Source organism: Triticum aestivum, chromosome 2D, assembly GCF_018294505.1.
Source record: "Triticum aestivum cultivar Chinese Spring chromosome 2D, IWGSC CS RefSeq v2.1, whole genome shotgun sequence".
NCBI lineage: Eukaryota > Viridiplantae > Streptophyta > Magnoliopsida > Poales > Poaceae > Triticum > Triticum aestivum.
The window spans coordinates 17,154,647-17,176,393 of NC_057799.1; the positions used below are offsets into that span (position 1 = coordinate 17,154,647).

At 40.8% G+C, this 21,747-nt stretch overlaps 1 long non-coding RNA gene across 1 annotated transcript; it reads left to right on the forward strand.

The window, feature by feature from the left end:
- Window positions 1–4,246: 4,246 nt before the first annotated feature.
- LOC123048337 (uncharacterized) lies at window positions 4,247–5,333 on the forward strand. The gene is made up of 3 exons (XR_006423270.1): window positions 4,247–4,356; window positions 4,473–4,691; window positions 5,111–5,333. It is a non-coding gene; the product is annotated as an uncharacterized lncRNA (long non-coding RNA).
- The last annotated feature ends 16,414 nt before the right edge of the window (window positions 5,334–21,747 follow it).

Consider the following 21,747-nt stretch of genomic DNA (forward strand, 5'->3'; position numbering starts at 1 on the left):
TGGCCAAAGAAGATAGATAGATCGAAGAGCGTACAAAGCTATTTAATTTTATAGGAAATAAACCTCAAAGATTCAATTAAATTCAATGAACAATCTGATCTTAAAGTGGCAATTCATCATATCCCAACAAACACACCACTTATTAAATCGAATTAAAGTGTCCATGATCTTACAGCTAGCCCGGACATGGGATCCCAAGATCCGCTGCCATCGGCGCAGCCACAAGGACCCACCTCCTGGCCCATCATCCCCAACGGAGAGACTCCACCACAATTATGGCTGGATCTGGGCTAGCCATCGTTGTCGCCACCGCCAAGACAGGATCCGGGTTGGACGCCACTGCCGCAACGCCACCGGCTACGCTCAACACCACCTCCACCCTCAGGCGACGCCTAGCCGATCTCCACTCCACACGCATTTTCACCTTAATAGATCTTAGTACTTGTGTTACTCCCTCTAAAGTGAAACCCATTGAACTTGGCCAAAGAAAATAGATAGATCGAAGAGCGTACAAAGCTATTCAATTATATAGGAAATAAAACTCAAAGATTCAATTAAATTCAATGAACAATCTGATATTAAAGTGGCAATTCATCATATCCCAACAAACACATCACCGATTATATCGAATTGATCCTGATCATGTGAGGCGGCTCACATAAACTTGGTATTAAAGATGAGATAGAGATAGATAGATAGATAGATAGAGAGAGAGAGAGAGAGAGAGAGATCTAGCTACTGCTATGGAACCAAGGGTCCTAAGGGAAATACTCACACATTATCATGGACAATTTCACTACAGCCAAAACAGTGATACACAAGTGCGTGCGCCGCCGTACAAATAATTCTACTACCCCCGCCAAAAGATGTATACCATGGATGAAAAAGGTAGCCACCTAGGGAGCTCAAAATTATAGCTAGAATTCGGGGTGGAAGGTCCATATTATCAAGGGATGACAAGTGGCCCAAATCTATTCAAGCTACATGATACGAGTATCATGTCATGATACTATACGTAACATACTAAATGAGATACTACTACGAGTAATACAAAAAAAAGGTTATCTAGCATATCAACATATGATATTATGTGTTATGAACATAGTATCATACATCAATATCGCATGCACGATTTTTATTGACAAAAACATATGCATAGTACTGTGATATTCTCAGTGCGGGCAGCCTAAAGGTGGACTGGACATATGCATAATATTGAAGTATGATATTCATTGCTGTGACCAGCCTAGACGTGGGCTGGACATACAAGCTGGCAGCCACGTGATGTCCAAAGGTGATGTCCAAACATCTCTATTTCTAATGTCTCAGTTGGTAGTCTCCGTTCTGGGTTTATTTTCGTCCCACCTTTTCTGGGTTTTTTCGTCCTCCCTCCCACGTCCCAATTCCCCCGCAGTAACGATGCCCACCTCCCAGTTTCGTCGGTTTTTTTCGTCGGCTTTTTATTCTTCCCCGCACGCCATGCCGCCCCTCCTCTCGATCCACCGCTCCCGCTGCGACCTCTCTCTCTCCCCCTCGTCTTCCGCTCCACCGCTGCCGCCCCATCTCCCGCTCCGCCGCCGCCCCTACTGCTCCACCGGATCGACCTCTTCTTCGAGCGCAACGGCAGGAGAAGCTCAACCTCTCCATTCCCCCACGCGATAACACTCCAGACCCCCACCCAATGCCCGGCCGCCGCTAGGGTTTCAACCTTCGCTGCCCCGTCGCCACCTCTCCTCACTTTCCCCCACCGCCGCCCCACTGTGCCCCCTCTCATGTTTCGATCTGGAAAACGGGAAGGAGATGATGAGCAGAGCGGTCAAATCCGTGGCGGGCGGTGCCTCCCCAAGCTCCCGTCGGGGCGAGGCACTAGAGGCCGCCACCCTCCCCTCTCACGTGCATCGCGGTTTTGGATCGGTCGCCGGCATGCTTGAGGTGCAGCCTTTCCCCTTCCCCTATCTCTTCTCTCTCTCACTCCTACCATCCTGGTTTCCTGAGTTCTGGTTGCTTGCGGAGTGGGCATGGAGGGAGCGGTGTTGGGCTAGAAGGGAAGGGAGTGGATCGGCTGCCGGCATGCTCGCCGCCGTGCCATCCGTGTCCCTCCAACGATGCCCTGTATCGCCCACGTCCAGGTCCTCAAGATCCTAATTATGCTATGGCAACTGATTTTGCACATGTACGTACCAACGTTGATTTTGTACACTGTTGTTGCTGAGATCGCTACCCTTATTCTTAGTTTTTGCAGGGAGAAAATTAAGGGAAATCAAAGTCAGAAGAACTGAAAATTCTATGCACTGTGTCTACAAGAAGTAAAAGCTGCCTATTCCTACAACAAGTATGCATATGAGCATATCACATAAGGATAAGGATCCACGAGTGGGTATTACTTTCAGAACGTTTGTTAGAATCATTCTTTATACGAACTTGATTGTACTTTCAGCCACAGAGCTGCAAATTTCATGGGCTAATGCATGATATGATAGCATAATATAATCTGGAGGACCTTCAGACTTGGCTCTCTGCTGGGGTGAAGGCTGTGAAGTGGTTTGCCGCAGATTCAGAGGCCATTTTTCTTACCAATTTGTACATGCTCTACAGTTCAGAGCTGGTTTTTATTTTTCCTTAAAGAAATCCGGTTTAATTTTCTTCTGGTTTTTGCTTTATCTTCTTTAGCTCATATTCTTCTATAACATGGTGCTTTTTTATCTCTTATGAACGTAAGCAGCACGCATCGCAGTGCTCGACAGTGACAAGCAGGTTCTGCAAGGAACCATGGTGCTATGTGTCAATGGCTTAAAATTGCAGTCAGGAGGATGTTGTCGGGCCTCCTGGGACGGATATATCCTACTAAGTGAAAGTTGCCGCGGCGGAGACTGAATTTACTTCTTCTTCAGGTGTTCTATTCTATTTAGTTAAATTAATTGAAGGTGACCTAATTGAAGCATTTGTTTCTCATGATCAGATTGACCGATGATACAGCATGCACTCCAACCTGGCTTGCCAAGGTACATTAAAATGTATCATTCTGCAGTATGAAAGGTAAGGGAGAAAATCTGAGAGCCTTGCATAAGCTACAACACTTTTTTTTAGAGCAACGACAATGTTGTTGTGAGAGTTATGCTCAACTCTTGCCAGGTACAAAAGGATTTTCTACATAACACCCCCACTCCACACCACTAAATATCCAGAGATTTGGTTTATGTGTTTGTCGACGTGATGTTTTCAACTGTCTATTCATTTTTAGATATGGAATTAATTTTTAGAAGCAACAATTGTTGTAAGCTAGCAGAATATCAATAGTTTAGACAAGGTTTTTCATCTATTTGTACGATACATGATTACAACAAACATATGCTTTTATTCTTAATTTTTATGGTAGTCTCTACTCCCAAAGAGGGAGTCCGTAAGCAATAATTTCTTTTTTATGTGTTGAATCACTGGTGTTCTCAAGGCTTTCCAAATTGACCTTTACCAACAAAGCTCGACAAGGCAGTGTTCGAGGGTGTGCCTAGGTGAAACACATGGTCTCCATCACCCTTTCCTTCTAGAGCCAGTACCAGGTGTGTGCAATTTGATGAAATACAGATATCTGGTGTTTTAATCACTATGCCGCATACTTTTTTCATATGTCCTTTGTTGCAAAAAATCGATGGATCATTAATTTATTTCCCAGTTTACCTCAACAAATGACGTTCTACTTGGCGTCAAATAATGAATGTAAATGATCTAGAACTATTTGCTTTGGTGCTTAATGGATCACATCATGCATCCTATTTAAACTTCAATGCTTTGCACCTAATGTTATTTTTTGAGTCATGGAGCAGCGGCGGTGCCTTTCTATACAATGAATGGATATAGAATAAGGTTGATTTTTGTTTTCTCTGACGACAAGGAGGCAAGCCCAGGATCACATTCTTGGCCCCAATTGAAGGAACGACGATTTTCAGGATTGACGTGGATGGATTTTCTTGAACATGACGGTGTCATTTTTATTGCCATTGAACACTATAGATCATTAGTTCAGAGGTTTCCTCTCATTTTGGTTGCCATTGAACACTAAAGAAAATGGCAGGGACAGAAGAATATAATTTGTGTGATTGTGTTAACATAGATTTCTCGCTCTACATATCTCTTTTCTGTAGGAGGCTCGTGATGGCACACAACAATGAAGGGGACGAGATAAAATAGGAGGATGTCTGAGGAGCAGGGCCAAGACTAAAAAAAGAACGAAGAATGCATTTTTATTTCATGGCCCCGATTGAAGGAACGACGATTTTCAGGATTGACGTGGATGGATTTTCTTGAACATGACGGTGTCATTTTTGTTGCCATTGAACACTATAGATCATTAGTTCAGAGGTTTCCTCTCATTTTTGTTGCCATTGAACACTAAAGAAAATGGCAGGGACAGAAGAATATAATTTGTGTGATTGTGTTAACATAGATTTCTTGCTCTACATATCTCTTTTCTGTAGGAGGCTCGTGATGGCACACAACAATGAAGGGAACGAGATAAAATAGGAGGATGTCTGAGGAGCAGGGCCAAGACTAAACAAAGAACGAAGAATGCCTTTTCATTTCATGATCATAAAACACTACTAAGATTATTTTTCATATGGCAACTGTCGGAGCTAAGAGGCAGCCCCCGAAGCACCAACACGACGCCAACTGGTCTGCCATCTCCCAAGATATGGGTGAGTTCTCGTGATCCCCACCCTACTCCCTCACCTCCTCCAAATTCCTCGACCCCTAACTTCTTGACCCCTACCAGGCTACCACAATCTAATCCGAAGGCCGATGCAGCTCCGGGATATTGATAATGGAGGTTCAGGATCCTTCCTCTCAGCACCCACTCATGGCAGAATCAGCAGCACGCCACGCGGATGGAACCCGGCCGAGATCACGGGATGCTTCCTTACAGGGCTCGCCAAGATTGCTATTCGGAACTTTTTTGTAAACAAAATGAAGAGTGGGACATGATCTGCAATTGTGCTAATATAAAATATACAGTACTTGTGTAGGTGCAGGTTTTCTTTTAACATTCCAATTCTTGTTTATTCTTTTGTCGCTGAAAATTCTTTACTAATTATGACATTCATTTTGTTTCTTCTAGATGTAACTCGATCCACTGTGTCCGTTCATAAGTTGACAATGGCGGCACAACAGCCAGGAGGAGACGGTGGCGAGCCCCCCTCCTCCAACTGTAGCAATCCACCAGGCGGCGGCACGAACGACCTTCATCTCTAGATGCTTCCCTGCACACCGATGAGATTCACGCCGATGGTCTTGACTTATGACCAATGTCCTTCAGACCTGAAGTCCCTGTAGTACCCAAGGTCGAGTGATCACTGCTGCACCTCGCTGTGTCCTAACTCCTGACCAATGTCCTTCAGCCTCCGGTAGCTCATTCACTTTTTAGTGTTCCATCTCCTTCTGTCGAGGTTTAATGTTCTTGTACTATTTTTCTAAGACATGTTCACGGTTTCTTTATGCATGATTTTTTAAAGAAATCAAAAATCTTGTTATGTAATGTTTAGTATCTCTTTGTACCTCTGATTTATGCACCAAACTAGACGGGGGCCATGAAGGCATGGATGTTCAATATTTTTTCCAATAATATATGGTGAAAAAACAATTTCATTTTCGTATACTTGTGTCTTTCATGTTCACTTGGTCCATTAGTTTAATTTTTCTTGAACTTCTATTTGGAAGGAGGCAAATTGATAAGATGTCCCCATCTCACATCTCAGTGCCAGTCTATTGCAATATTGGCACGTATTATTCTGATATGTAATATTCTGAATAATAATTTGATTATGTCCAAGTGCACAGTAGAAGAATTATCTGTCAGTGCATAGAGTATTTTCGACTTTCACCATTGAGTCTTGGTAGGTAAGTTGTATTTGTTTAATCTACTGACACGTGCACATTCGACATGGAATGCAGGAAGGGCCACAACTAATTGATGTTCTCATAATGCTACCATAATACTATGATTCTCCTTTCTCAGTTCTGGGAAAGAGTTCACTTCAAGAATTTGCTTTTCTTTTTGTTCACTTTCAATTCCCCTTTGTCAATCCCTCTCTCATTTGATTGCAGGATATTGTGCTTACTCCCATCTCTCGTTTGATCACAGGCTTTCAAAGATGGCACTACTAGGAAAAGGGCTATAGCTGATATGGACATTAATTAATGGCGCACCATGTATGTGGTGCGCCACTGCTATATAGTAGTGGCGCATCAGATATAGGTGTGCCATTTGTGTCCTCACTACTAATGGCGCTAATGGCGCACCAGACACGCGGTGCGCCATTACTAGCAAATTTTACTTTTTATTTTTCCAAAACTATTAATGGCGCACCATGGCACAGTGCGCCATTACTAGTTTTAACTAGTAATGGCGCACCACACGCTCCGTGCGCCACTACTAACAAATTTATTTTTTTACTTTTTTTTCAAAACTAGTAATGGCGCACCAGGGTACAATGCGCCATTACTATCTGAGCCATACAAAAAATTCACCAAATGCACCCTCCCCCCCCCCCCCCCCCCCCCCGGTGGACCGCCTTTTCAGTTTCAAAAAAATACAAGAAAATGATAGAAATGTCAAAAAAAATAAGATTCCCATGTGATATGTGGTCTAGTTGTTACCAAAATTTACAAACATGAATTTTCGACTTTTTTGCAAAATCTCTCGAGAATTTGTAAAATGGACATAACTTTTGCATACGAACTCCGATGAAAAAGTTTTTTATATGAAAAATCATCTACTCAAAAAGTTACATCCAAATTGAACGGGGGAACATAGTTCAAGATTTTCAGAATCCCCAAAAACCTAACAGAAAAAATGTTATGGGGCTTTTAAGATCTGGAGAGGCAAAAAAATTCAATTTTTTTTTCAAACTCAGTAATGGCGCACCTGCCCATGGTGCGCCATTACTATCTTCCCGCCTTCAAAATTCAAACTATATCAAAAAAATAAAAAAAAATAGTAATGGTGCACCTGCCCTCGGTGCGCCATTACTATCTTCCCGCCTTCAAAATTCAAAAAAAAAAAAGTAGTAATGGCGCACCTGCCCACGGTGCGCCATTACTATGCCGTATATATGGCTGGCGGGGTCCTCTCCTCCTTACCTCTTCATTGTTCTCCTCCACTCCATCTCCTCCTCTCCTACACTCCATCTCCCCTGCTCTCCTCCACCATATTCCCCTCCTCCTCTCCGGCGACCTCCTCCTCCCTCCTCCCCTCCCCTCACGGTTTCTCCTCCCTCCTCTCCGGTGAGCTCCTCCTCCCTCCTCTCCGGTGATCTCCTCCTCCCTCCTCTCTGGTGAGCTCCTCCTCCTCCCTCCTCTCCTCCCCTCCCCTCACGGTTTCTCCTTCCTCCTCTCCGGTGCTCCGGTGAACTCCTCTCCGGCAACCTCCTCCTCCTCTCCGGCGATGTAGGCGAGCTCCTCTCTGGTGTCCTCCTCCTCCTCCTCTCCGGCGAACTCCTCTCCGGCAAAAGAACGCGGCGAAAGAACGTACAAAAAAACGAGAACAAAATTTGAAAAAATATCGTGCAAAAAACGAGCAAAAAAAAGGACAAAAAAATCACGATCCAGATCCAAATTCAAAATTCAAAAATAGTAATGGCGCATGGTGGGGGTTAGACGGTGCGCCACTACTATTTTCCCGCCTTCAAAATTGAGAAAAAAAATCAAAAAAATTCAAAAAAAAATTTACCAGTGGCGCACCTGTAGCAGTAGTAATGGCGCACTACAAGGTGCGCCATTGTTACCTGCAATACTAATGGCGCAGCAGTGGTGCGCCATTAGTATTAGTTACTAATGGCGTGATGATAGTGGTGCACCTATAGTGCGCCATTAATGGCCAAAACAGGTGCACCACTAACATGCCTTTTCCTAGTAGTGTGGGGCATGGGCTCAGAGGTGAGGCCACTGGCAGTTCAACTTTGCCCATACAAGAAAATAAAATCAAGGTTCTGCTGCTGAATGGATATTGTGTTGTAAACTTTAATATATACACACACATGGATAAGTCAGTTAATGATTGCCTTCTGTGATCAAATTGGCTTGCTATTGTGAAGGAAATGAGTTGTTTGCTTATGCTTCTGTGATCATGGGTTAGTTGGAAATCAGAATGTACGATTAATTATTAGAGAATGTCGCTCGCAGTTAATTTCTATAAATCTGCACTACAAGCTAAATGTGTGCAATTTCTGTTGTGTTCCAATATAGATTAATTTGGACAATATATAAGGATCAATACAAATCCCGCTGTCTTCCGATGAATAGATCTTTCAAAGGACATCTTCTAATACAGCAGCCACACATTGTTCTTACATATAAATCATATAAATGGATTCATTCAGATTTATTTTGTTTCATGTCCATGAAAGTTCTCCCATCTTTTGATGTGTGTTTTCTGTAGGGACTTACTTGGTGTGAAAATTATGCTCCTGCTTTAATAGCTAATATCAGGGACTATGTTTTAGTGTTTATTCCTTACCACTTCCATCCAATAAACTAATGTGCCTACTTTTGTACAATGTTCTTAACTGAAGTGGATTGTTCATGGAGGCACAAATTAGACTGACAAATGCTGATAGAGGAGGAGAACACCATGCAAGTACGTATGCATCAAAATTGATAGATTTACCTCTAGGCATTGCATTTTTGCCGCAGTGTAGGTGTACTCTTTAAAGAATTTGTAGGAGATAGCAAAGGACTAGATGAAGGATCCATTCCTTTTAGGAACAGGTGGAAAGCATTCAGTTTAGTAAATATTTTATTTACCCTTCTCCTGAAAAGTTCGATGTTGTTGCTTGGGAAAAAGGAAAATGCTCACAGATCAAATCCTTTGGTACAATGATTACTTTTTAGGGATGCAAATTTTAAACTTCAGTCATGCTTTATTGGTCGTTTTTCTCCAATAATTATCTTCCATGTAGTATAAACATCTGGAGGTATAATTAGTTTTTATTTTATTTTGTACTATAAGATAATAACAATGCATACAGTGGAGACTGAATTAGCTTAGGACATCAAAGGAAGTTCCTTTTGTAACTTGAAGAGTGTTCTTTCATATGTGTTGATAACAGTGTGCCTCCAATTAGTTTCTAGACATCCTTTCCAAGTCTCATACCTTTCATATTCCTCTGTTTTCTCCTTTTAGTCCAATTATTTCTTGAGAACTAAAATAATCATATACTCCCTCCCTCCAGAATTACTTGATGCTGAAATGCACGTCTAGATACATCCATTACAGTTAACTCTGGACGATCGTTTCTCTTGATTTTTTAACCAAGTGTTATCTTGTTTTCTCGATAGGCAAGAAAGGTCCAACTGGCAAAAGCATATGAGGATGCTTCTGCACTTCTCTTCCTCTATTGAGTTTATAATGCATATGAAAAAAATGTATACCTGTTTCTGTTCTGGCACCTACATTATTTATTTATGCTCCTCGACTCCTTTTGAATGTCTTATACTCTCTGCAATCACCAAACTGGAAGACATGCGCTTTTTAGGACATCTTCAATGCAAGACTCTTATATAGGCGCTTAAGAGAACTAATTTTTTTGTAAAATACAGTAAAAAGAAACAAAAAGAAAAGATCTATTTCAACGCAGACGATACCTGATGCTAATATAATTGGCCGGCATAGCATCAATCCATCCAACACGGCTAGAGATACCTAGGCACTCCGTGCTATTTCTCGCGTCAATGCACCCCCTATGCCGGGAATCGATGGCTCAACCGGCAATCGAGCAGGATGGATATCCTAGCGCCTCTATATTAGCACCCACAAGGAAAGTAAACATAGACGCATATTGTGTTCAACGTGATGATACAAGCGAGAGTTGGCCTACGCCGCCAACTGATCTGCGGCAGCGTGGAAGGAGTGTTCAAAAGCAGCAGGAACAGTTGTTCTACTGCTGGTCGGAGGGAGAGCTTGGCAAGGGAGATAGAGGGAGCTCTACAACCACGATCTTGGCATACAACCCGATGGCATCATGCCCACGTAAGCTTCTTCCATGTTCCAATTCTTGCACATGTTGGTCTTTTACTGTCAGAGCTTACGAAATCTTAGATGTTGCTGACAAAAGACCGAGATACAATATTTCAATTGCAGACTATATATTATTCAGCAAGTATGTTCGCAAAAAAATTGATCTCAGCAGGTTGGTGTTCATGTACAGGTTGCCATATGAGAATATACTGCGTATTGGTCAAATATCAAAACAAATGGCCCATTCTGACCATAACTATTCCAAAAGAATTGATAGGCTTTTTTAAACATCAAGCTATCTGAATATTCATCTCAGCAGTGTCCAAAATCCAAATGGTTATGTTTAATCAGATTTTCCTCATTTTTACGTTCTTTGAATTAAAGTAGTGCTTGAGGTTAATAATAAATGATTGTTGGTAACTTAACTAGCTCCTGAGAATAATTTGTGATATAGCTTGCTCCTATATGTGTCATTGACAACGTTCTAATGTCACAATTTTATTATGAAATCTTACAAGGTCATTTCTTCTTGTTTGTTTTTGTGAGCAGAGCAACCTCCTTCTGGATGACAAAAGAATTAGGTCCAGATAATTCGTTCTTTGAGCAAAGCAACTTTGTTGGGGATGCCAAAAGAAGTTTCAGTTTTCTTACTAATGCGGCAATTGGTAAGGATAGAACAATGTCAGTTTTCCTGATGTTGGTTTTGTACTAAACATAATCATTTATGAAAGACCTTGAAAGAACTCTATACAGTATGTCAATCAGGAAATTCATGTGGCACCCCGGCTCAGAGAAACCGGAACGCCCCGTATTCCAGCCCAGAGATCGAGGAGAAGTCTTCTGGAATACGGCACTGCTTAGCATAGAACAAATCAGCTCTTTATTGCGATCTATTGGGGTACAAGGGGATTACATCGGCACGGCGACGCTACGCCTGCCACGGTTGCTCTAGGCAAGCAGCAGAACAACACGACGCAGTGGAATGACTACTGGCAGCGGAACAACGACAACGGTGGTGAACTCCACTTCGCAGGGACTCTGGCTGGAATGCTTATCCTAGCTCGCAAACAAGGGATCCACGGCAAACAAGCAATCATATCCGGCATGACCTGCCAACTGGCATGACACGCCAGGTCAGTACATTGAATGTACTTGCAAGCTCACAACAACCAAAGCAATCAAGACAAACAATAGCATGGCAATTACAGGTTAACAAGGATTAACATGATACTATCAGATCAATCCTAGCATGAACAAGATGATACGGCTAGAACAATACGAGCATGGCATAAACATATGAACATGATGATACTAGCATGCAACATGATGAAACTATCATGCACCAACTTACTCTGTTCGGGTTACCTCGTAACCATCACCTGTATCACTTACCATCACGGATATCACACAATCATCTCAGGCTCCAATCAAGCTTGGTATTAACAATACCGTAGTAATCATTTATGACCACAAGGAGCTTGACCTTTACCCTTGACACTCGCATAACATCCACAAATATCCAACAAGTTGGTATTCACGATACCACAATGATCCTCTCACAAATCACATAAATATCAACCAACTTCTTTCATCATCGAACCAGCGTTGTTATTAAGCAAATTATTATTATTACTGTTGATCCATAGTGTGACCGACACGAACTGGGCCCTTATCCGCGGGCGCGGCTATTGATAGATTAAACACACACACTCTGCAGAGGTTAGCACACTGTACCCACACCATAGAACCCATGGTCTCGTGATGTCTACTACGCAACCTTCTTCTTGTAGACGTTGTTGGGCCTCCAAGTGCAGAGGTTTGTAGGACAGTAGCAAATTTCCCTCAAGTGGATGACCTAAGGTTTATCAATCCGTGGGAGGCGTAGGATGAAGATGGTCTCTCTCAAGCAACCCTGCAACCAAATAACAAAGAGTCTCTTGTGTCCCCAACACACCCAATACAATGGTAAATTGTATAGGTGCACTAGTTCGGCGAAGAGATGGTGATACAAGTGCAATATGGATGGTAGATATAGGTTTTTGTAATCTGAAAATATAAAAACAGCAAGGTAACTAATGATAAAAGTGAGCGTAAACGGTATTGCAATGCTAGGAAACAAGGCCTAGGGTTCATACTTTCACTAGTGCAAGTTCTCTCAACAATAATAACATAATTGGATCATATAACTATCCCTCAACATGCAACAAAGAGTCACTCCAAAGTCACTAATAGCGTAGAACAAACGAAGAGATTATGGTAGGGTACGAAACCACTTCAAAGTTATTCTTTCCAATCAATCCGTTGGGCTATTCCTATAAGTGTCACAAACAGCCCTAGAGTTCGTACTAGAATAACACCTTAAGATACAAATCAACCAAAACCTAATGTCACCTAGATACTCCAATGTCACCTCAAGTATCCGTGGGTATGATTATACGATATGCATCACACAATCTCAGATTCATCTATTCAACCAACACATAGAACCTCAAAGAGTGCCCCAAAGTTTCTACCGGAGAATCACGACGACAATGTGTGCCAACCCCTATGCATAGGTTCATGGGCGGAACCCGCAAGTTGATCACCAAAACATACATCAAGTGAATCACGTGATATCCCATTGTCACCACAGATACGCACGGCAAGACATACATCAAGTGTTCTCAAATCCTTAAATACGCAATCCGATAAGATAACTTCAAAGGGAAAACTCAATCCATTACAAGAGAGTAGAGGGGGAGAAGCAACATAAGATCCAACTATAATAGCAAAGCTCGCGATACATCAAGATCGTGCCAAATCAGGAACACGAGAGAGAGAGATCAAACACATAGCTACTGGTACATACCCTCAGCCCTGAGGGTGAACTACTCCCTCCTCGTCATGGAGAACGCCGGGATGATGAAGATGGCCACCGGTGAGGGATCCCCGCCTCCGGCAGGGTGCCGGAACGGGGTCCCGATTGGTTTTTGGTGGCTACAGAGGCTTGCGGCGGCGGAACTCCAGATCTATTCTGTTCCCCGATTGTTTTAGGGTATATTGGTATATATAGGAGGAAGAAGTACGTCAGGGGTGCCACAAGGGGCCCACGAGGGGCCCACGAGGGTGGAGGGTGCGCCCGGGGGGGTGGTCGTGCCCCCTGCCTCGTGCCTCCCTCGTTCCTTTCTTGACGTCGGTTCCTTTCTTTCCAAAAATAACTTCTCCAGAAGGTTTCATTCCGTTTCGACTCCGTTTGATATTCCTTTTCTTCGAAACACTGAAACAAGGGAAAAAACAGGAACTGGCACTGGGCTCTGGGTCAATAGGTTAGTCCCAAAAATAATATATAAGTGTATAATAAAGCCCATAAACATCCAAAACAGATAATATAATAGCATGGAACAATAAAAAATTATAGATACGTTGGAGACGTATCAGCATCCCCAAGCTTAATTCCTGCTCGTCCTCGGGTAGGTAAATGATAAAAACAGAATTTTTGATGTGGAATGCTACCTAACATATTTATCAATGTCATCTTCTTTATTGTGGCATGAATGTTCAGATCCATAAGATTCAAGACAAAAGTTTAATATTGACATAAAAATAATAATACTTCAAGCATACTAACAAAGCAATCATGTCTTCTCAAAATAACATGGCCAACGAAAGTTATCCCTACAAAATCATATAGTCTGGATATGCTCTATCTTCATCACACAAAATATTTAAATCATGCACAACCCCGATGACAAGCCAAGCAATTGTTTCATACTTTTGATGTTCTCAAACTTTTTCAACTTTCACGCAATACATGAGTGTGAGCCATGGACATAGCACTATAGGTGGAATAGAATGGTGGTTGTGGAGAAGACAAAAAGGAGAGGATAGTCTCACATCAACTAGGCGTATCAACGGGCTATGGAGATGCCCATCAATAGATATCAATGTGAGTGAGTAGGGATTGCCATGCAACGGATGCACTAGAGCTATAAGTGTATGAAAGCTCAACAAAAGAAACTAAGTGGGTGTGCATCCAACTCGCTTGCTCACGAAGACCTAGGGCATTTTGAGGAAGCCCATCATTGGAATATGCAAGCCAAGTTATATAATGTAATTCCCACTAGTATATGAAAGTGACTTCATAGGAGACTCTCTATCATTAAGATCATGGTGCTACTTTGAAGCACAAGTGTGGTAAAAGGATAGTAGCATTGTCCCTTCTCTCTTTTTCTCTCATTTTTTATATTTTTTTATTTGGGCCTTTTCTCTTTTTTTATGGCCTCTTTTTCTTCTCTTTTTTTTCGTCCGGAGTCTCATCCCGACTTATGGGGGAATCGTAGTCTCCATCATCCTTTCCTCACTGGGACAATGCTCTAATAATGATGATCATCACACTTTTATTTTCTTACAGCTCAAGAATTACAACTCAATACTTAGAACAAAATATGACTCTATATGAATGCCTCCGGCGGTGTACCGGGATACGCAATGAATCAAGAGTGACATGTATGAAAGAATTATGAACGGTGGCTTTGCCACAAATACGATGTCAACTACATGATCATGCAAAGCAATATGACAATGATGGAGCGTGTCATAATAAACAGAACAGTGGAAAGTTGCATGGCAATATATCTCGGAATGGCTATGGAAATGCCATAATAGGTAGGTATGGTGGCTGTATTGAGGAAGGTATATGGTGGGTGTATGATACCGGCGAAACGTGTGCGGTATTAGAGAGGCTAGCAATGGTGGAAGGGTGAGAGTGCGTATAATCCATGGACTCAACATTAATCATAAAGAACTCATGTACTTGTTGCAAAAATCTATTAGTTATCGAAACAAAGTATTACGTGCATGCTCATAGGGGGATAGATTGGTAGGAAAATACCATCGCTCGTCCCCGACCGCCACTCATAAGGAAGACAATCAATAAATAAACCATGCTCCGACTTCATCACATAACGGTTCACCATACGTGCATGCTACGGGAATCACAAACTTTAACACCAGTATTTCTCAAATTCACAACTACTCCACTAGCAGGACTCTAATATCACCATCTTCATATCTCAAAACAATCATCAAGTATCAAACTTCTCATAGTATTCAGTGCACTTTATATGAAAGTTTTTATTATACCCATCTTGGATGCCCATCATATTAGGACTAAATTCATAACCAAAGCAAATTACCATGCTGTTTAAGACTCTCAAAATAATATAAGTGAAGCATGAGAGTTCATCTATTTCTTCAAAATAAAACCACCGCCGTGCTCTAAAAGATATAAGTGAAGCACTAGAGCAACCGACAAACTACTCCGAAAGATATAAGTGAAGATCAATGAGTAGTTGAATAATTATGCCACTATGTGAAGACTCTCTAACATTTAAGAATTTCAGATCTTGGTACTTTATTCAAACAGCAAGCAACGCTAAAGAAAATAAAATGACGCTCCAAGAAAAACACATATCATGTGGTGAATAAAAATATAGCTCCAAGTAAAGTTACCGATAAACGAAGACGAAGGAGGGGATGCCATCCGGGGCATCCCCAAGCTTAGGCTCTTGGTTGTCCTTGGATATTACCTTGGGGTGCCTTGGGCATCCCCAAGCTTAGGCTCTTGCCACACCTTATTCCATAGTCCATCGAATCTTTACCCAAAACTTGAAAACTTCACAACACAAAACTTAACAGAGAACTCGTAAGCTCCGTTAGCGAAAGAAAACAAAACACCAGTTCAAGGTACTGTAATGAACTCATTATTTATTTGTATTGGTGTTAAACCTACTGTATTCCAACTTCTCTATGGTTTATAAACTCTTTTACTAGCCATAGAGTCATCAAAATAAGCAAACAACACACGGAAAACAGAATCTGTCAAAAACTGAACAGTCTGTAGTAATCTGTAACTAACGCAAACTTCTGGAACTCAAAGAATTCTACCAAAATAGGACGACCTAGATAATTTGATTATTGATCTGCTGCAATTGGAATCAGTATTTTATCACGTTTTGGTGATGTTAAACAATTGTTTTCGTGAATAGAAAGTTTCTGGAATTTTCAGCAAGATCAAATAACTATCATCCAAGAAGATCCTATAGGTCTTACTTGGCACAAACACTAATTAAAACATAAAACCACATCTAACCAGAGGGTATATGGATTATTTATTCCTAAACAGAACCAAAAAGCAAGAGACTAAAATAAAATTGGGTTGCCTCCCAACAAGCGCTAACGTTTAACGCCCCTAGCTAGGCATGATGATTTCAATGATGCTCACATAAAAGATAAGAATTGAAACATAAAGAGAGCATCATGAAGAATATGACTAGCACATTTAAGTCTAACCCACTTCCTATGCATAGGGATTTTGTGAGCAAACAACTTATGGGAACAATAATCAACTAGCATAGGAAGGCAAAACAAGCATAACTTCAAAACTTTAAGCACATAGAGAGGAAACTTGATATTATTACAATATGTAGAAGCATATGATCCTCTCTCATAATAATTTTCAGTAGCATCATGAATGAATTCAACCATATACCAGCACATAAAGCATTCTTTTCATGATCTACTTGCATAGAAATTTTACTACTCTCCACATAAGCAAAATTCTTCTCACTAGGAATAGTAGTGGGAGCAAACTCAACAAAATAACTATCATGTGATTGAAAATTAAGATCAAGATGACAAGTTTCATGGTTATAATTATTCTTTATTGCTTACATGTCATCACAATAATCATCATAAATAGGAGGCATGCATTCATCATAATAAATTTGCTCATCAAAACTTGGGAGACAAAAAATATCATCTTCATAAAACATAGCTTCCCCAAGCTTGTGGCTTTGCATATCATTAGCATCATGGATATTAAAGAATTCATACTAACAACATTGCAATCATGCTCATCATTCAAATATTTTATGCCAAGCATTCTATGTAATTCTTCTTCTAGTATTTGAGCACAATTTTCCTTCCCATCATTTTCACGAAAGACATTAAAAAGATGAAGCATATGAGGCACTCTCAATTCCATTTTTTTGTAGTTTTTTTATAGACTAAACTAGTGATAAAACAAGAAACTAAAAGATTCGATTGCAAGATCTAAAGATATACCTTCAAGCAATCACCTCCCAGGCAACGGCGCCAGAAACTGCTTGATGTCTACTACGCAACCTTCTTCTTGTAGACGTTGTTGGGCCTCCAAGTGTAGAGGTTTGTAGGACAGTAGAAAATTTCCCTCAAGTGGATGACCTAAGGTTTATCAATCCGTGGGAGGCATAGGATGAAGATGGTCTCTCTCAAGCAACCCTGCAACCAAATAACAAAGAGTCTCTTGTGTCCCCAACACACCCAATACAATGGTAAATTGTATAGGTGCACTAGTTCGGCGAAGAGATGGTGATACAAGTGCAATATAGATGGTAGATATAGGTTTTTGTAATCTGAAAATATAAAAACAGCAAGGTAACTAATGATAAAAGTGAGCGTAAACGGTATTGGAATGCTAGGAAACAAGGCCTAGGGTTCATACTTTCACTAGTGCAAGTTCTCTCAACAATAATAACATAATTGGATCATATAACTATCCCTCAACATGCAACAAAGAGTCACTCCAAAGTCACTAATAGCGGAGAACAAACGAAGAGATTATGGTAGGGTACGAAACCACCTCAAAGTTATTCTTTCCACATCCGTTGGGCTATTCCTATAAGTGTCACAAACAGCCCTAGAGTTCGTACTAGAATAACACCTTAAGATACAAATCAACCAAAACTCTAATGTCACATAGATACTCCAATGTCACCTCAAGTATCCGTGGGTATGATTTACGATATGCATCACACAATCTCAGATTCATCTATTCACACTAGTGCAGAACTAGGCTTTAGCGCCGGTTCGTAAGGGCCTTTAGTGCCGGTTCTGCAACCGGCACTAAAGAGTGGAGACTAAAGCCTCCCCCCCTTTAGTACCGGTTCGGCACGAACCGGCGCTAACGTGCCACCACATGGCACGAGCCAGGCCCGGGTGCGTGTAGGACATTAGTACCGGTTGGTAACACCAACCGGTACTAAATGTTTGGGTGTGTTTTGGTTTTAATTTTTATTTTTCCTTTAGTTTTGTGTTTTCAATTTAATTTAGTGATTGTTTTACATTATAATGAGTTGTTAAATCATTAGGTGAAAGTACCGCAGATTAGTTTCGACTGGATGCATGTGGATCCTAGCTAAGTGATCAAGTATATGCCATATCCATATTACTTGATCAAGTAATATGGATATGGCATATACTTGATCACTTAGCTAGGATCCATCCAGTTGAAACTAATATGCGGTTTCTTTCATAAATGATATAATAACTCATCATCATCATCATCATATTAATATAAAAACTCTTGCATCATATCATCACCAACAACAGTATATACTAGCGAGCAAAGATATCCACGAGTTCAACATGGTCATGATATTATAAGCGTTCATAACACCACAAAAGCAAATCACTCTTTGAGATTAAGTTCAGGACGAAGAACACGGACACCCATGAGGGGACAACAAGTACTAAGAGCATGATAACTAGCTAAATCACTCCTGCTGCTCTCTCTCAGGTAAAATAGCATAGAACATGTAAAGCTCTCCTGATTCATCATATTGGAGCATGCAGATGAACCTGTCTCCTAATCGTGGGCTGCGTTTCTGATTGCTTCCCCCTAGTACTTCTCTGCGATCGTTAACAATTTTGCTCCAATCTTTCACTATTAAGCATTCATAGCTTTCAGAAATCCTGAATGCACTCATGTGCACTGTAGGATATGTTGGCCGTAAGCTAACAATTGACATGCGACCTTTAGTCTCGATCCACTGAGGCACAACTGTCATCGGGAGTCCCTGTTGAAGAACATCGTATAGTAATTAATATACTTAGCAATGAAAGTTTAGCTTGCAAAATAATGTATGCAAAAGATGCACTGAGGACTAATAGTAAAAATCTTACCATCTTTCCTAAATACATGTGACCGTAGTTTAATACGATCACTATTGGTCGCACATTTTGAGTACTAAGATTTTATTCAGGAAAATGATTTCTCTTAACAGCATCAAGATCCTCAAGCCATGAAACATAATGACTTATCTCCTCGTAGTTTAGTTCAGCTCCGGGATAGTAGTAGGTCCTGTCTACCAAGCGCCGGGCATGTTTGCTTGAATGGAAATAAGCTGTCAATAGAAATTAGTTGTCAACTATTTTTGAATAAACAATATCAAAGACATAAATATGGTTGAGAAACTCACATAATGGTAGAACTGGAGGCGTCTGCACATCGACCCAGATGTCTCTATTACCTTCAATATCATCTTCCGGGCGAATATCAAAGGTGATAACCATATCAGGCTCAAATGCATAAGCCTTGCATAGTGCTTGCCAAGTTTTGCATTCAAAATAGGTGTACGTGTCTGCATTGTATAATTTGACGTTGAAAGTATAACCATGCTCAGTCTTCAGGTAAACTCTCTTTACCTCCATAGTTTCCATAGCACTGAAACCTATCTTATCCAAGACAAAAATTCTTGCATGGCAGGGGATGCGCTAGTAGAATAGTAAAAATTTAAAATTATAAGTTGAAGCAAATGAAGCATATATAAGTCATGCGTAATTACGAAAAAAGACTTGTCGTTGTGACTTACTATATCCACTTCGAAGGTCTCATCCAGCTTGATGCTGACGCGCCTATCATCAACAAGGAAATTTCTGTCGCACAGGCCGCGCTGGTCTTCACAGAATTCGCACTTAATGAAATCTTTTTCGTTGTTAGACGACATTTCCTATGTTCATATAGGTGAAACATTAAACACTTACTAGTTCTATTAATTCAACTAATTCAACTAAGCATTTAATAAAAATAAACTTGTACTATTAATTTTCTTACTAAAATAAAGTAGCTAGTTCTATATAGTAATATTTTAATTAGATCATCAAATCTCATATATCTAAATTTTCTTACTAAAAATAAACTAGTTCTATTAATTCAACTAAGAATTTACTAAAAATAAACTAGTTCTATTAATTTTCTTACTAAAATATATATATAAAGTAGCTATATATAGTAATATTTTAATTAGATCATCAAATCTCATATACCTAAATTTTCTTACTAAAAATAAAATAGTTCTATTAATTCAAAAAATTCAACTAAGAATTTACTAAAAATGAACTAGTTATATTAATTTTCTTACTAAAATATATAAAGTAGCTATATATATAGTAATATTTTAATTAGATCATCAAATCTCATATACCTAAATTTTCTTACTAAAAATAAACTAGTTCTATTAATTCAACTAGTTCAACTAAGCATTTACTAAAAATAAACTAGTTATATTAATTCAACAGAAAATTTGACATGCATTAATCTATACAACAGAAAACAGAAAATAAGTAAAAAATGTGTGTGTGTCTGTGCCTCTGTGTGTATGTGTGTGTATGTGTGTGTGTGTGTGTGTACGAGTGGGGCGGTGGCGTACGGGCGGAGGGGACGGCACGACGGGCGGCGGGCCGGGGGCGACGACGTGAGACGGCGACACGTACGGGGCGGCGGGCCGGGGGCGACAGGGACGGCGAAGACGGGCGGCGGGCCCGGGGCGACGGCGTGGCGGGTCGCGCGACGACGGGAGTCGGCTGGGGCGGTGACGACGGCGACGGCGAAAGGGACGGGCTGGGGCGCGACAGGGGCGGCGACGGGGGCGAAGAACAAACTGAAACGAACTGAAAATATTCGTAAGTCGTGCTTATATAGCGGTGGCCATTAGTACCGGTTTGATCCACCAACCGGTACTAAAGGCCTATTTTGGCCAGGCCAAGAGGCGGGAAGAGCAGGCCTTTAGTACCGGTTGGTGGCTCCAACCGGTACTAAAGACCCACCTTTAGTACCGGGTTGGGCTACCAACCGGTACTAAAGGGGGTGCGCTGCCACCCGTGGTGTAGAAAGTTTAGTCCTACCTCGCCGAGCGAACGGCAGCCGCACTGGTTTATAAACCGAGACGTGGCTGCTACTTTGAACTCCCTTGTAAAGCAGGCTTCTGGGCCTAACTATGGCACGCTGCCCTGTGAGCCTGCTGGCCCTTGTGGGCCTGAATTTCCACGCCCGTGGTCTAGCAGGCCCACTGGGCAGCGCCCCAATAATTTTTTATATATTTTTTCTTTTCTTCTTTATTTATTTTCTTCTATTTATTTCTGAGTAGTTTTTTATATAGTTTTTTCTTTTCTGTTTTTTTATTTTCTTCTATTTATTTCTGATTAGTTTTTTATATAGTTTTTTGTCTTTTCCCCAAATCGGTAAATGACTGAAAAATAGCAAATGCTGTCAGAAAGTGTTGAAATTTTTTATATATTTTTTTCTTTTCTTCTTTATTTATTTCTTCTATTTATTTCTGAGTAGTTTTTTACATAGGTTTTTTCTTTTCTGCTTTTTTTATTTTCTTCTATTTATTTCTGATTAGTTTTTTATATAGTTTTTATCTTTTCCCCAAATCGGTAAATGACTGAAAAATAACAAATGCTGTCAGAAAGTGTTGAAAATTGATGACGTCGCTTTGAATGGTGCGTACGGAACGCAAAAAAGTCTGGAGTTGTAATAAGTTAAACAAATGAAGTGCCAGTGTAACAGATGAGTTCTCGTCCGAAACCCTGATACTCCGGAAGAGATTGTCCAGTTTGTACACGAAGTGCATCTAGTTTTGGCGTAACCCTCTCTACTA